A 10,323-nucleotide genomic window follows, 5' to 3' on the forward strand; every position below is an offset into this window, starting at 1 on the left:
TAGAATTTTCAGGATTTCCCATAGAGGCCCAATTCAGGTGAGGGTCAGATGTTTTCAGGCTTTCTCCTAAGGTCTGGCTCCCTCCAGGAATGATTTTGGCCTCAGGAATTTGGTGATTGGACTGGCCTGGGAGCCTGGCCCAGGAAAGATGCTGGTCTCGGGCAGCTGGTGGCTGTGCCACCAAGAGATGCAAAGGCAGATGGGGTGGGAAGAGGCCCCAAGGCCTCCTGAGGACTGCACTGAGGAGCTGGATTGGTCTGGATGCAAAGGATCAGGAAGAGGCAAGGTCAGCCCCAGCTTCCCAGAAAGAGGCTGGTGGGTGGTGCAGGCCCAGGGAAGCAGAGGGAGGTGAGGGTGGGGCCTGGCCCAGAAGCAGTGCTCCTGGGGCCCAGAGAAGGCACTATGTTAGATGAAAAGGATCAGGAAGATTTATTGGTTCCCCAGGTGTCTGGGGCCCCAAGATAAGAAATGGGGCAGGGCCCAAACTCAGAAGAGAGAATGGCAGTGGAGATAGGAGGGTGAATGAGGGTGGGGGAGTCAAGGATTTTAGGGTGCAATGGACATACCCCAGAGAGAGGCCTGCTGTGTGTCCTACAGGCCCAGGGAAGCAGAGGGAGGTGAGGGCGGGGCCAGGCCCAGAAGCAGTGTTCCTGGGGCCCAGAGAAGGCACTACATTGAATGAAAAGGATCAGGAAAACTTATTGGTTCCTCAGGTGTCTGGGGCCCAAAGATAAGGAATGGGGCAGGGCCCAAACTCAGAGGAGAGAACTGCTGCAGAGATGGGAGGGTGAATGAGGCTGGGGAAGTCACGGGGTGGAGAGTGCAATGGACTTACCCTGGAGAGAGGCCTGTGTGTAGGAGAGAGGCCTGCTGAGGGTCCTGCAGACCTAGGGAAGCAGAGGGAGGTGAGGGTGGGGCCAGGCCCAGAAACAGAGCTCCTGGGGCCCAGAGAAGGCACTGTGTTGGTCTGGATGAAAATGATCAGGGAGCAGTATTGTTTCCCCAGGTGTCTGGGGCCCCAAGACAAGGAATGGGGCAGGGCCCAAACTCGGACGGAGGCAGAGATGGGAAGGTGAATGAGGCTGGGGGATTCAAGGCATGGAGGGCACAATGGACTTACCCTGGAGAGAGGCCTGCCAGCAGGAGAGAGGCCTCCACTTCTAACTTTTTGAATAAATTAGGTATTATTGGATATAGGTCTTCTTTAAATGTCTGGTAGAATTCTACTGTAAATCCATCTGGTCCTGGGCATTTTTCAGTCAGGAGGTTTTGTATTACTGTTTCAATTTCCTTATATGTTAGAGGTCTGTTTAAGCTGTTGATCTCTTGGTTTAGTTTTGGTGGTTTCCATGCCTTTAGATATCCATCCATTTCTTTTCGATTTTCAAATTTAGTAGCATATAGGTTTTTAAAGTACTCCCTTATAATGTTCTGGATCTTGTAAGTGTCTGTTGTGATGTTTCCCTTTTCATGTCTGATTTTGTTGATTTGGAGGTGCTCTTTCTTTCTTTTGGATAACTTGTCTAGTGGTCTGTCAATCTTGTTTATCTTTTGGATTAGTTGATTCTTTGTGTTGTTTTCTTTGTTTCTATTTCACGAATTTCTGCCCTGATTTTTGTTATTTCTTCTTGTCTGCTCGGTTTGGGTCTCATTTATTGTTGCTTTTCAAGTGTCTTGTGTTGCAATGTTAGCTCATTTATTTGTGTTCTTTCTGATTTTTTAATGAGAGCACTTAGAGCCATAAACTTCCCTCTAAAGACTGCTTTCAACATGTCCCAGAGGTTTTGTTGTGTTTTATTGTCCTTTTCATTTAGTTCCAGGAATACTTCTACTTTTTTATTAATCTCCTTTGACCCATTCATCATTCAGAAGTGTGTTGTTTAGTCTTCATGTGTTCATGTAGTTACTATGGTTTCTTCCGGTGTTGATTTTAAGCTTTATTGCATTGTGTTCTGATAGCATGGAATTATTTCAATCTTTTTGTATTTATTGAGGTCTTTTTGTGCCCCAGTATATGGTTGATTTTGGAGATAGTTCCATGGGACACTGAGTAGAAAGTTTACTCTTTGGTGCTTGGGTGGAATATTCGGTAAATATCTATTAGGCCCACTTGATGTATGGTATTGTTTAATTCAGATGTCTCTCTGTTAATTGTCTTTTCTGTTGACCTATTTAATGGAGACAATGGTTATTGAAGTCCCCAACTTTTAAAACAAATTTTATTTATTATTTTTATTTTATGTTCATGAGTGTATTGCCTGCATGTATGTGAGTGCACCCGTGTCATGCGATGCGGCGGAGGTTGGAAGAGGGCTTTGGATTCCCTGGAACTGGAGTTAAGGATGGTTTGTAGCCACCACATGGGTGCCAGGAATCGAACCTGGGTCCTCTGCAAAAGCAGTCAGTGCTCTTAACCGCTGAGCCATCTCTCCAGCCCCTAAAGTCACCAACTATTAATGACTTGGAACTAATCTGGGTCTTAAAGTCCTGTAGTACTGTTTTTATGAAGTTAGGTGCACCAGAGTTTGGTGCATGTTCATGATTGTAGTATCTTCTTGGTCAATTGTTCATTTGATCAAAATGAAGTGGTCCTCTTTATCTCTTCTGATTAGTTTTAGTCTGAAATCTATTTTTTTTCAGATACTAGAATTTCAATGCCTGCTTTTTTGTAGTACCATTCGTTTGCTATATTTTTTTCCATCCTTTTACCTTAAGGTAGTGCCTGTCCTTGAAAGTGAGATGAGTTTCTTGCAGACAACAAAAAGATGGGTTTTGTTTATTAATCCATTTGTTTATTAATTCCATTAGTCTGTGTCTTTTGACTGGGGAGTTCAGTCCATTGATATTTAAGGTTATTAATGAAAGGTATGTACTGAGTCCTGTCATTTTTATTTATGTTCACATTCTTGATGTAGCTGTGCATTTCTACAGTTATACCTTCATTAAGTTTCTTTCTGTAACCCCTTGGATATAGTTGTTCCTTTCTTCAGCTCTTTGTGTTGCCTCAAGATCTCTCTGAAGGGCTTATTTTGTGGTCTTGAATTCTTTCAGCCTATTTATGTAATGCAAGATTTTTCTTTCCCCTTTAACTATAAATAGACATTTTAGCTGGGTAAAGTAATCTGGGTTGGCATCTGTGGTCATTTAGAACTGGGAATACTTTGGTCTAGACTCTTCTGGCTTTCATAGTTTGCACTGAAAAGTCAGCTGTACTTTAGATGGGTTTTCTTGTTTTTCTTTTGCACCTTTCAGTATTCTCTCTTTGTTTTGTATGTTTAGTTGTTTTTACTATGATGTGCCCTGGAGATTTTCTTTTCTGGTCCTGGCTATTTGATGTTCTATATGCTTCTTGTATTTGTATGGCATGTCTTTCTTAATTTGGGGAAATTTTCTTCTACAGTCCTGTTGAGGATCTGGTCCATATTGTTATCCTGAGATTCTTCTCCTTCTTGTATGCCTATGATTCATAAGTTTGGTCTTTTATGGTGTTACACAATTCCTGCATATTCCATTCTTGTGATTTCTTAAATATTTCATAATCTTTGCTTGAGTGGTCTAATTCATCCACTTTGTCTTCCAGTCTTGATATTCTGTTTCCCATTTCATTCATCCTATTGGTAAGGCTTTCTCCTGTCATTTTTAATTGGCTTACTGAGTGTTTCACTTCCTTCTTCTTTTCAGCCTTATTATTATTCAGTATTTCTAACTCTTTTCCAAATTCATTCAGCAGTTTATCTCTATCTTCTTTCAGTTCTTTGATTTGTTTGTGTGTTCTTTAAATTCACTGAATTCTTCTATCATGTTTATAATTATGTTCTGAATTCCATGTCCTGTGTTATCTCTAGGGTTTTCTCATCGTACTCCTCTACAGGACTGTTGGTACAGTCCTATTATTTGGGTTTTTTATCTTATTATTTTTTCACTATAACTTTGACACGTGGATTTTTTTTTGTAGTTTCTGTTTCTTGTGTGAGACTCAAACCTTCCTTTGTTGAGTTAGGTCTGCTTTTTTTTTGTAAACTTTGTGTGTCTTTATGGTACTTGTTGGGCATGAAAAGCTGGTTGGTCTAGGCCTCAGATTTTCTCTTTTGATTTTATATTGGAGGGTCCAAATTGATTTCATTTTCCTGCTCAGGATTTCCCACAGAAGCCCAAGTTGGATGAGGATAAGATGGTCTCAGGCTTTCTCCTAAGGTCTGGATCCCTTCAGGAAAGATATTGGCCCCAGGAAGCTGGGGGGCTTGACTGCCCACAGATTCAAAGGGAAGAGGGATGAGGCCCCGAGGGCTCCTGGGGTCTAAAGGGAGGAATTGGTTTGGTCTTTATGCAAAGGATCCAGAAGCAGTGGGGATTCTGGGCCAAGAGGTCAGTCCAGAGATCTTGGGTGCCTGTGCCCCTGCTAGGAAGACAGATGAGGTGGAGGACACAACCAGTGTTCTTAACTGCTGAGCCATCTCTCCAGCCTAGTCACTCTTTTTATTAAAAAATAACAAATTTTTATTGATATTTTTCACATTTCATAAAATACACCTTAATCATAATAAGACACCCTCCCCTATCTGCACTGTCCATAGCCCCTCCACTGGATTTTATGCACTCTACTCTGTTATGTATGTTAAGGCCTATCATGTCAAGTTCATGCCCAAGATGTTCCTCAGTGTGAGTCTATCTTCTAGAGTCTGGTCAACCTGTCTATCATCACTCACTTAACAAAGCCCAACTTCCCTCATCCAGAAGTTCCTCAGCTAAGGTGGGGCTTTATGCCCTTTTCCCCAGTTCTATGCTGAGCTTTGGTTTGGTTTGAGTTTGTATGGGTTTTTATGCATGCTGTCACCATTGCTATTAGTTCTGAAGAGCAAGGTCTCAGCTGCCTGGAAAACTTGTAGTCATCCACCTCCCCTGGTTCTTACAATTTTTCTCCCCTCTTCTGCAATATTTCCTGAGCCTTGGGCAGCAGATGTTTCATAGAAGTCCTATCCAGGGCCATGAGCTCTGCAATTTCTTGTTCTCTACATTTGGGCCAGTTGTGGCTCTCTGTGTTAATTACCCTCTGTTGCATGAGGAAGCTTCCCTGGTGAGAGTTGAGAGATACATTAATATTCTTTCTACACCCTGTTCCACTCTGTTCCCTGAGCCTTAGGTGTAGAGGTTCCATTGTAGATGTGTCTGTGAGGGCTGGACCTCCCACAGACACTTATTCTCTGTGTTTAACCAGTTGTAGAACTCTGTAATAGTCTTCATCTGTTGCAAAAGAAGCTTCTTTGATAAGTGATCAGAGGTACACCTGTCTGTAAATATAAGTATACATATTTAGCATACAGTAAGAAATTACATTTGTCTAGGGATGTGACAGATGTATGTTTTTCTCTAGAACCTGTGACTTGTCCAGCCATGTGTACTTGTCTATGTTTACAGTACCACACAGGAGTTCTTACTCATTAAACAGGTTTTAATTCCAATTAGATAGCTGTTGATTACCCCAGAGATAAAAATGCCAGGACTGCACCAATAGAAATAATTTGCTGCGCTGGTTACTGTGTTGTGGTTATTAGACTTTACACCTGGAATTGGACAGTTGTTTTCTCCCTTGGCAGCTGGTACAGTATCCTCTGATTCAATTGAAGTTAATCTTCTGGAAGTAGGCTTCCAGGTCAGTTCCAGTTACTTTGCTCCAAGTCCTTTCTCTGAAGTATTCCTGTCTTCAGCAATAGGGCCTTACCTTCAAGTTATGGGAGGCAATCAAGGGATGTGGCAATAGCCTGTGTTATTTTTGGTGTCTCTTGGACTACCCCATCCAACAACTTGAAGGAATGTTTCTCCTGTCTGGCACTGTGCTTCTTGTTTTATAACCTTCAGATGTAGACATATACATATATTTTATGTGTATTTTTTCAGTAGGCCTTTGAACTAATACATTTTCCTTTGGTTTTACACAGTGGATAACCACTATTTATCTCTCTCTCTGTCCCTGTCTAACTCTCCTTCCTTCCTCCCCAGTTAAAGTACCCCCATTTTCCCCATTTCCTCCTTGATAATACCTGTCTCCTATGATCCTCCCTCTCTTGAGCTTCCTCTGCCCCTTTGCCCCCATTATTCCTCATATAACCCTATCTCCTCCCTTCAGTTAAATACCCCCATTTTCCCTATTTCTCCTCTTGGTAATACCTATCTCCTACTATGCCCCCCTCAGGCTCCTTCGGTACCTTTGTTCCCATGGTTCCTTTATTTTCTCCTCGCTGAGAGCAGTTGGATTGTTTTTATCTTTCACTGTTTACCAAGATGCTATGATGAATAGCTTTGAAATTGAGTCTAATTGCTTTCTTAATAAATATTATGAGTTCTCTAAGTAGACCAACAGTGTTAAAAGTCTGGAAACCTTGAAAAAAAATCTTGATGAATGAGACTAAGGTACGAAGTTACTTTTTAAACAAAGGAAAATCCTATTAGTGTTTTTTTTTTTCTGATACTAAGAAAATTGGTTATTTTTTCTGCTCTCACATATTTCTTTGAATTGTCTAATTTTCTTTCCACGATGAACAGATTTGGCTTACATTAGAAAAATAAAATTTAAAAAGTCAGTAAAATTCCTAAACAATCTCCAAGGCTCACTTCAGCTGCTGTCTCTTCCATGAGGCCTTTACTGATTTTCCCAGAAAAGACAGTCTGCAAATCCATAGACGGTACCACTCTGCTCCTTCAGACACTGGCTTCTGTGTGTCATCACAAGAAGTTACTCAGAGATGAACATTTATAAATGTTCTTTTATTTCCCAACTAGTCTTAACAAATATGTGAACATTCAAACCAAAATTGTCAAGCAACACTGTCAAAATGATTCTTCCAATTTATAAATATATGTTATTATGTATTATAGCCACCTCTATATATTGTAAAGCATTAGAGCTTATTATTTCTGTGTTGAGATACCTGCTTTCAACTATCCTTCCTCAAGCCTTCACTCCCTTTACCCTTCCTAGTCTCTAGGAATCAGTATTCCTACATTCAGAGCAATTATTTTTATAGCATCCATGTACGAGAGAGAACATGCTATTTGTCAAAAACAAAACAATGATAGAGAGATGGAAATTTTCATTTTCTTGATCAGTGCTCATTGTATGTGTGCATTAAATGGCACACAGTACCTCAAATACATGCAAAATTATTAAATGTTAATAAAAAGAAATTTCAGGTGTAGTGGCCTATGACTGCATCTCAGCACTTAAGAGGCTGAGGAAAGAGAATTGTGAGTTCATTGCTATTCCTTGACCCCATCTCAAACATAATAAACTCTTAAATTAAAAAAAAATTAGAGCTGGATATGGTGGCTCACACTTATAATTCTAGGAGACTGAGACAAGAAAGTTGTTATGAGTTGAAGGAAAGCCTGGGTTACATAGTGAGCTTCAGACCAACCTGGGCTACAGAATGAGACCTTATCTTGAAAAAACAAAAAAGTAAATAAATATTTAAGGAGGTAGAAACACTATTTCACTCTATCCATTATATATTATATATATATGATTGAATTATCACACTAAGCCACATACTTGTATATACTATAGATAATAACTTTAATAAAGATAATCCTTGGGGAAAAGCCAGTGCCCCCCCCATCATATTTCCATGGAATTCAGTCAGTGCCTTACATTCCACGGTGTAGCAGAACAAGCCTCCTTGCAAATGGTGGAGAATGGCAGTGCAAGGCACCAGCATCCTTAGGACTGATGTCTACCAGAGCTGGTCTCACCAGAGTGTTAAATTGGAATTTCCTGAAGAAAATGAAAATGTCTGCATAACAGGTATTGGCTATGTACTAATCTCTACAGGATATTGCCAAGGCATTGTTAACCAGAACAATGTAAGAAATAAACCCTCCCAATCCAAATTCACTCCTTACTCTTCTGGATTCTTACTGGCTTAGAAACTGCTTGGAAGTTTCAGGAACCAGAAACCCAGATGACTGTCCCATTCTGTGTAGTACAGGCTTTCAGCTTTTCCATCAATAACTATTTCACTTCATTTTATTCCATAGTTGTTTTGGAGTCTGCTAATCTCCCCTAATCCAGTTAATCCAATTAATAAAGTCGGGATTAAGAACACCTATAGATGACAAACCATGAGGAGAAAGACACTCCACCTTCTCCAAAATAAGGTTGACCTAGTTAGGAGTCATGGGAAAAGGAGACCAATATGGGGTGTGAACTTTGCGAAGGGTCTGTGTCATGCTGAGTTTGAGGAAAAACATAAAAAGTTACCCTCTCTTCAAAAAGGCACATTAAATAGTGATGGGAGGAGAAGCAGGCCAAGAGAGAGTATAGAGACAGCTCAATGCTCTATTGAAAAAATAATTTACAGATTTTCCCACATGCTTAAACTTTCCCTACATGGGTGACTGCTTGAGGCTAAAGCATGGAAGGTTACTTTGAAATGCATATGAATGGAGTTCTTAAGACTAGGCTCAGTGGGTCCCGAGGAGGGGTTCCTTGATTTGGGTAGTTGGGAGGTAGACTGAGCACAGAGAAGTAGTCGTTGCCTACACAGAGACATTGGGAAAGGCAGAAATGCATCGTGTCGGAAAACATGCACCCCTAAGAGAGGGAGTAAAATGGAAAAGGGCTTATAGAAGGTGAGGTGTTGCTGAAAACAGATATTATATGCTCCACAATTTGTGTCCTGGAGGAGTTCTGAGACAAACTATGAGTAATCCAGGTACTTCAAATGAAAACCATAATGATTTAACATGATTTAACAATGACTGATGGATGGTAAACCTTAGTGTGTGGCATCATTAATCTACAGTGGACTACTAAACTATATAATTCACATAACTCTAAATTACAGCTCTTTTGCATTTAATCTTTATAGCTCTTTAAACTGTATATTATGATTATTCCTCCTTTACAAATGAATGACCCAGATTGGACTTTGCGATCACAATTCACAGTGGAAACTTGGATTGATATTCAAGTATTTTTATTCAAAAAGCCCATGTTTATAATTACAGTGACCCAAGCTTCTCTCTTATATAGTGAAGGAATTATCATGCAACTAAAGCTTAAAACTCTTATCGCTCTTCTATGTCACAAAAGAGTATAAGTGATAGTAATTCCACCTTTCATTGAGATGGCCCTTTACCATTACAAAGTGGCCCCCATGCCCATGATACTCGACCATCTTCAGAACAACCTTAGAAACAAACTTTAAAGCTTCTGTTTTATAGATGAACATGCTGATGACCAGTAAGTTTTAAAGAACCTCTGAAGACTATGCAACCGACAAGTGGAAAAGAAAAATTTCAGTTCTATTTTATCCATTCCATGTCCAGAATAGGGTCCACAGCACACGATATTGTTCTAGGAAGATCATGGAGGCAACCTATTTTGAGATACTGTGATTTCCCATGAGAAATCTTAACATGATAAGAACACTCTGAGGGGATATGAGATACCTGATGAACTATTTGAGCTCATTTTCTTGCCCTAATCCATGTACTAGACCAGAGTGAAGTAGCCCATTCATTGAGAGCCATCAGGGTAACTACATATATGTTATCAAGATGTGCTTGGGGAAAAGCATCTGTGAAAATCTCAAATACTATAGACTTAAAAACCTACAAAAATGTACCTCATTTATGTACATAGAATCTTGGTTCATTAAGATGGTCCTTGTAGTAACAAAGAGTCATTAAATTTTTAAAATTATTTTTCTTTGAAGAGAAGCAATCAGTGTAATTCTCTTCCTATAATTCCATCTTTGAATAACATATTCTGTTTCAGTTATTCATAAAGAGAAGTAAGTCTTTTGATTCCCCCACTCAAACGTCACCTCAAATCACTTCTAGGATTTTCTGTATACATTCTCCTTTTTATTCCACCCACATGTAACCTGTATTAAGCTTTGAGTTAATCATGAATAAAACTTTCTCTGAAGCTTCAACTCTCTTTTAACATCTTTCTTAATTGGATATCAATGTCATTTGCAATTTTCTCATTATTAATGAACATCTAATTAAAGGAAGAGAAATGGTCATAACTAGGTCAGGTGACAATGGGAAACCATCTTTGACTTAAGACCACCATTATTTCTGACTGATGGACAGCCTTAGCTAATGTCTATCACACACCAGTAAGTGCTGGCTCCAAGAGTTCTGTGGTTCTTGGCAAGAGTGCTGTTTGACAAAGTTCCAGCCGAAAGCCGATGACCGCTGCTCTTTTGGTGGATATCCCTTCCCCAGTTACTCCTGGTTTTTGTAATTTGTATAACCTTCTCTTCTTTAAGTACTCTGATAACCAACTCTGATGATGGAATGGGAAACTAAACCGGG

This window comes from Nannospalax galili, unplaced genomic scaffold, assembly GCF_000622305.1.
Source record: "Nannospalax galili isolate Female #2095 unplaced genomic scaffold, S.galili_v1.0 scaffold1097, whole genome shotgun sequence".
Lineage (NCBI taxonomy): Eukaryota > Metazoa > Chordata > Mammalia > Rodentia > Spalacidae > Nannospalax > Nannospalax galili.